Source organism: Odontomachus brunneus, unplaced genomic scaffold, assembly GCF_010583005.1.
Source record: "Odontomachus brunneus isolate Ranch 3 - 2012 unplaced genomic scaffold, Obru_v1 Obru_scaffold_263, whole genome shotgun sequence".
In the NCBI taxonomy this organism is placed as follows: Eukaryota; Metazoa; Arthropoda; class Insecta; order Hymenoptera; family Formicidae; genus Odontomachus; species Odontomachus brunneus.
In genome coordinates, this window is record NW_022639713.1 from 93,708 (window position 1) to 99,611 (window position 5,904).

Genomic DNA, 5,904 nt, shown 5'->3' on the forward strand with positions numbered 1-5,904 from the left:
TTCCATTTAAAAAAATTAATGTGACCTTGACCTGACCTTCGCTACGCAACCCAAGGTCAAACTGATGTGATCAGTAAATACATCTTTTTAAACGCCACAACTTTTGTCTGAAACATTTTTTTGTAAAACTTATATTTTTCCTGATATTCGGGCGTCCCGGTACTTTCCGAACACCCTGTATGTAACAAAATACATTTCTCTCATTTAAAAAAAATTTTTTAATGTACATCACCAATTTAAATTTCGATTTTCTTATTTCTTTAAATGTTTCGAACAGCCTTAGGCGGTGAGCGGCTAGTTCATATGCTATCGAACGTTCGTCGACTACTATTGTCAATTGCGCGAGTATAGGTCGTGCTCTCCTATTCAGGAGCCTCGTCAGATGGTGTGAGGAAAGTACGAGAGCGCTCTTGTGTATAAGAGCACTGCGTGGCCCAGTATAGGGCCCGTGTGGAGTTGCCCAGCGCCTCCGCGCTAGAAAGGAACCCCCCTTTCGGAGGATGATAGTCACTCAGAGTATGGAGACATTGGTCCGTCTCCTTTCGTGAGCGTCGGAACCAAGTCCGAATGAGATTCAGCTCTATTTGGCGAGGGAGCAACAGAGGCTGAATCTGAGATGATAAACAGGCGAGTGGGACTCGCCTGAACAGTCGCGCACGCGGCGAAGGCTCTGTCTCGTAGGGAGAGCCTCAACGCGAATGTAACTCGAGTGCTTGAATCGCGTATGCGGCGAAGTCGAAACCTAACGTTGACTAACACGTAACCATCGACGTGCGTTGACAATGCCGCGTGGGTGACTGACGCTAAGTCTCGTCGAGTCTAGAAGCGAATATCCCTCGCGTGTAAAGTCGCGAATGCGACGATCTGTTAAGTCGTGAGTAGACTTATACCAGCCAACTTGCGTGAGCGCTGCGCCCCTGGCAGCGGAGTAATAGCGAGCGTGGCTCGCGGGAGAGCTGCGGCCCTGGCAGCAGAGTTCTTGATGACAATGACGACTCGCGCGGAGTCGTGATCTCAACAGTAAGTTCTGTCGGCGATAATATCCAGTATATGCAATACGGGAAGTGTCGCGAAGTGAGACGTCCACCGCGGTGGAGGCGTCAAGATAATCCGAAGTGGTCGCGCGAAGCCTTCTCTCAATTCTCGATCGTATTGAGAAGGTGGAGTTATCTAAACCCTTCGTAACCTAAATGCCAACGTGTCCTCGAACACTTTAGAGGCAATAGCCCAACGTGCAACGCACTCTAAAAGGCTGCGGAGAGTTATGTAGAATCACAAAGGACCTAAACATAAATGCCAACGTGTCTACGACATTCTGAAGGCAGTGAAGATCAATGCAGATATGCAAAAGTATACCTCTGGTGAGGCAAATGCCCAACGTGCTTGCGCACTCAAGAAGGCGATATGAAGCTAGCTAGAGCTCAAAAGAATACCTCAACGAGGCAGTGACCTGATGTGCAACCGCAATCAAAAGGCCTCGAGTGGTCTCGCGCGGCGCTTTATATAGGCGCCTAAGCGAGAATTAGCTGCGAGAAGCGGTTCCGGCTGACTTGAAAAAATATTTCTTAAATTTTAGAAAATATATAATAAATATAAAAAAATATTTTTTTAAATTTGTAAAATAAGCTGCAAAATTATGAATTTATAAATAAGAAAAGTGATTTCTTTGATTTAAAATATCTATATATAAGAATAAACAAATGATTTCTTTACAAGGAGAAAATTAGTGTTTTTAAATGTAAAAACTGTTTAAATAAATATTTGCTTGTTTTAAAAGTAAATAAAATACAAGTAAATCATTTTATAAATCTGAATAAATTATTTTCTAATATTAAAAGTATTTTTTATGTTTCAAATTAAAATTTCTTTTATTATCAGAAAAAAATTTATTTAAATTTACAAAATTATTTTACTTACTTTTAAAACATGTAAATATTTTTTAAATATACTTTCTACATACTTTTTAAAACATATTTTAAAAGAATCTACTCTTTTCTTTTAAATAAATCATATGATTTCGTATATGGGTATACCATATATACACAATATAAAGCGTCTCTCAATCAAAGTGACAGTGACGCAGTAGGTAAGGTGAACGACACAAGAATCAGCCCAAGTAACAGACTCACGTCAAAATGACGTAAAAAACTGGTCATAACTGGTCGAATGACGTCAAGTGACTAAATAACGACGTCTTTAAAACGTCTTTTTTGTGACATCTTAATGACGTTTCTGTATAACGTCTTAAAAACGTATTATTGACGTTTAGAGACGTCATAAAACGTCATTAAGTCGTCTAAAATGTCGTCATCGATCTGTGACATTAGACTATCATTTTGACGATATTCTCACGATATTTTTGATCATTCCTTGGTTATTTTTTATCCTGAACTTACTTAGATTTGGATGTCATTTTGACGTGTCTGCTACCTGGGAGAGGTCTCAGGCTCGAATCTCAGCAATGCCCATACAGCACAGAAGCTTGCAGCAACATTGCTACAACGTTGCAAGATTGGATATTGCAGTGCAATGTTGCAGAGACTTTGCAGTGACATTAATTTGCAATATTACTTTAGCAATATTGCAGTAATATTTAAAAAAATATTACGAATATAATATATTTTATTTATTTACTAGTTATTTTTGTTACTTGTATTTCAAATTCAGTAATGTTTTATATTGTAACAACCGTACTCCGCGTGTCGGTTGGTGTCGATACCACGGATTTATTCGCTCGTCGGAGTCCGGGTTCGTGAAATTAGATGATAAGCGGATTGTAATAAACAAAAATAACAAAAAGATTTATTCAGCCTTCGTACAGAGTAGTCGTGTATATTGTCCGTGTGGGCGGCGGACGTAAAGAATGCTCCCAACGTATGGCCTGCGTATCGAAAAAGGCGACTAAAAAACCCTCATGGGTGGGTTGCTGCGCCCATGAGTATCAGGAGCTGGAGGGCTCCTCTCCTTCTCGCTTCAGAGAGAGAGGGGAGCCCAATGGCGCCCACTGCAGGGGAGCGCACCGGATCCCTTATGCCAGTATGGTACCGGTCTCTCGGATGGGCAGCGGCGCCCGAGAGTATCAGAGGAAGGCGAGCGCGCCCGGTTGTCCTTAGGGCAGCCTGTGCGGGTGAACCGACCTCACCGCGGGGGCTGTCGGGTCCCAAATGCCTGTATGGCAACCGGCCTCCCGGGTGGGCAGCTGCGCCCGGGAGTAATAAGATCCTCGGTGAATACTTCACCGGGGATCCACAGCGGCGGCAGGGCGGGCTCCTGAGGCTCCGTTGAGCCAAACCGCCCTAGGGGGCGGCCCGAAAAGCCGCCCGGGTTGGGGGGCCGCCGTCATGCCCCCCATTAAAAATATGATGGATAAAAAAAAAAGAGATGACTGGCGGCAGGTCGGATGTGTCGCGCCGGCATGGGGGGGGGGCTATGGTCCCAGGTTCCCCCTTTTCTTCAACGAGCGATGGGCCAAAAGAAGCCGGTGCGTCTGCGGCGGGCGCGCCGGCGGATATAGCGACCGCCAAGGGGAGGGGGGAACCAGGAAAAAGGAAGGGGAGAGTGAAATGGGAGGGGTGAAAAGAAGAAAGATAGACGAAGAGCAGGAGGGGATTGGGATAGGGATAAAGAAAAAGGTAGGGGAAGTGGATAAAGGGATGGATGTGGAAGATAAAGAGGTCCAAGGATGGCCGGATCCCCAGAGGAAGCGTAAGACTCGGGACTTCGTGCTCTCACGGCTTGACTTTCTTAAGGAAAGTGCCGGGCACATTGGAGAGACTGTCTCTAAAAGTAAAAGGATGAGCGGAGTAGAGAAGGGCAACATCACGAGGAGTAAGGAAGAGATAATAAAATATGGGGAGGATGTTTAAGATGAGAACGGAATGGTTAGAGGAAGTGATAAAAGAAAGGAATGAAATATTGGATAAGTGTGAAGACGATAATGCAGGGCTGATAGAGGATTTGGACAGTTACAGAAAGAAAATACGAGAATTGGAAAAGGAAAAGGAATCATGGGTACTGGAAAGGAACGGCTGAAGGAAAGAAATAAAAGAAAAGGAAGAGAAGATAAAGGAGATAGGTGCAGACAGAGGGAGACGGCGGAACGGGCGGGGTCTCCGTTTCCAGAGGCACGGCCCGACGTCAGGGACCGAGCAACGTCCCAGCTGCGGGAAAAGACACCCGGGCGGAGGGGAGAGACGCCGGCGGCCGGAAGGCCGCCGGTCGCGGCAGGAGGAGGGACTGCGCCCTCCCCGCCCGCTGTGGCTCCCCCGAGAGATCGGGGATTGGTTGTGGCGGGCGGGAGGAGCGCGAGGAGGAGGGAAAGGGGTCCCAAGGGGGACGGTGGGGGGACGCGCATTCCGGGGCGCCGGACTGTGCCAGAGGCACTGCCGGCGATGCCGACGACTGCGGCGGTATCGGTCCGCCTGGAACCGTGGGGCCTCTCCTATGCGGAGGCCCTCCGCAAGGCGAGGGCCGATATCGCCCCGGGTGCGGGTGGGGTCCGGCCCGCCTTTGTCAGGAGAGCCGCGAAAGGTGGCCTCCTGTTCGGGCTGGCCGGGCCCGGGAAGGAGGGAGAGGCGGACGCCCTGGCTGCCAAGCTCAGGGCGTCGCTCCCGGGGGCCGTGATCAAAGATGTCGCTTCCGAACGATATCTCTGAGCGTTATCTAGGAAGAGGAGAGTGTCGTGAGCGTGGAGTGTCAGGTAGCTCTGTGGTTTAGAGCAGTCGCCCGGCAAGCGAAAGACCCGGGTTCGAGTCCCGGCCTAGCAAGACCGCGCTTTCGATATTTTTCTCTTTCTGGAACGAAAAAGATACGCAGATCTCGAACGCACGGCGTCCCGCCGCCACCTAGTATGCCCTCCTCCTTCTATGGTCCTCAAGGATGGGGGAGGTCCGACTCGTCGGTTTTGACGAGTCGGTCCTCCCCGAAGAGATAGGGGAGGTCCTTGCTGTGCGAGGAGGATGTGGGTTGGGCGAAGTACGCCTCAGTACGGGGTTGGCGGGGCGAGGGGGTAGTCTGGGCGAGACTCCCCCTCGCCGCGGCTGCCACGGTGGCGGCAGAAGGGAGGGTGGCGCTGGGGTGGGCGGGGGCGCGGGTGGTGATGCTCGCTCCCCGCCGTCTCCAGTGTCACCGGTGCTGGCGGCTCGGCCACATCCCGGCGGCCTGCTCCGCGTCAATCGACCGGAGTGGGCTGTGCTACCGGTGTGGCCGGGCCGGGCACACCGCGCGGGCCTGCACACCTAGTGCGCCTCGAGGATGGCCGGGACTCGGGCCACCGAGTTGGGTGCCCGATGGGTGGTGGTGCTCCGGCGGGCGGAATGCCGCCGGGGCATCGCAGGGGCCGCCTAATGCGGCCGACTCCGGCCCCCCGCCGAGAGGCGTGCTGGCGGACCCCGGGAGTTCATCTCGGGATCTGGCCGGCGGAGAGGGCCCCGGTCTGACCGCCTAGACCGGGGCCACGGCGCCGGCCGAACATCGGGCCGGCGTCGGGGGGAAGGGTCGGTATCCGGCGAGTTTTTCGCCCCCACCGGTCCCCCCCTCTCTCCTACAGGTCGCTTGGGGGGTGCGCGGGGGCGCACCCTCCAATTATAGCGGCCCGGGAGGGAGGCGGCGCGGTGTTGGGTCGCGCCACGCCGCTGCTCAGGAGGAGCGCGACCGAGGGTGATTTATTACTCCCGGTCCGGGAGGGGTCCTCAGGACTGCAGAGGGGGGTCCGCGGAAGTTATACGCAAGTGGTCCCCGCGGGCCCTCTTGCCGCTGAGGACGGACCCGCCAGGGGTTTTAGTGGGTAGGGCCCCCGTCGAGTCTTCTCGGCGGGGGAGGAGCCCCACATAACCCGCTATCTCCACCCGGAGACCGTGGGTATGCGTAAAGCATTTCCCCTGGCTAAAAAAAAAAAAAAAAAAA

General features: G+C 51.7%; 1 protein-coding gene across 1 annotated transcript in view; it reads right to left on the reverse strand.

Moving 5' to 3' along the window:
• The window catches only part of LOC116852964, a gene marked incomplete at its 3' end in the record, with an annotated part of 10,151 nt that overhangs the window by 4,220 nt on the left and 27 nt on the right, over window positions 1–5,904 (reverse strand). The window lies entirely within an intron of this gene.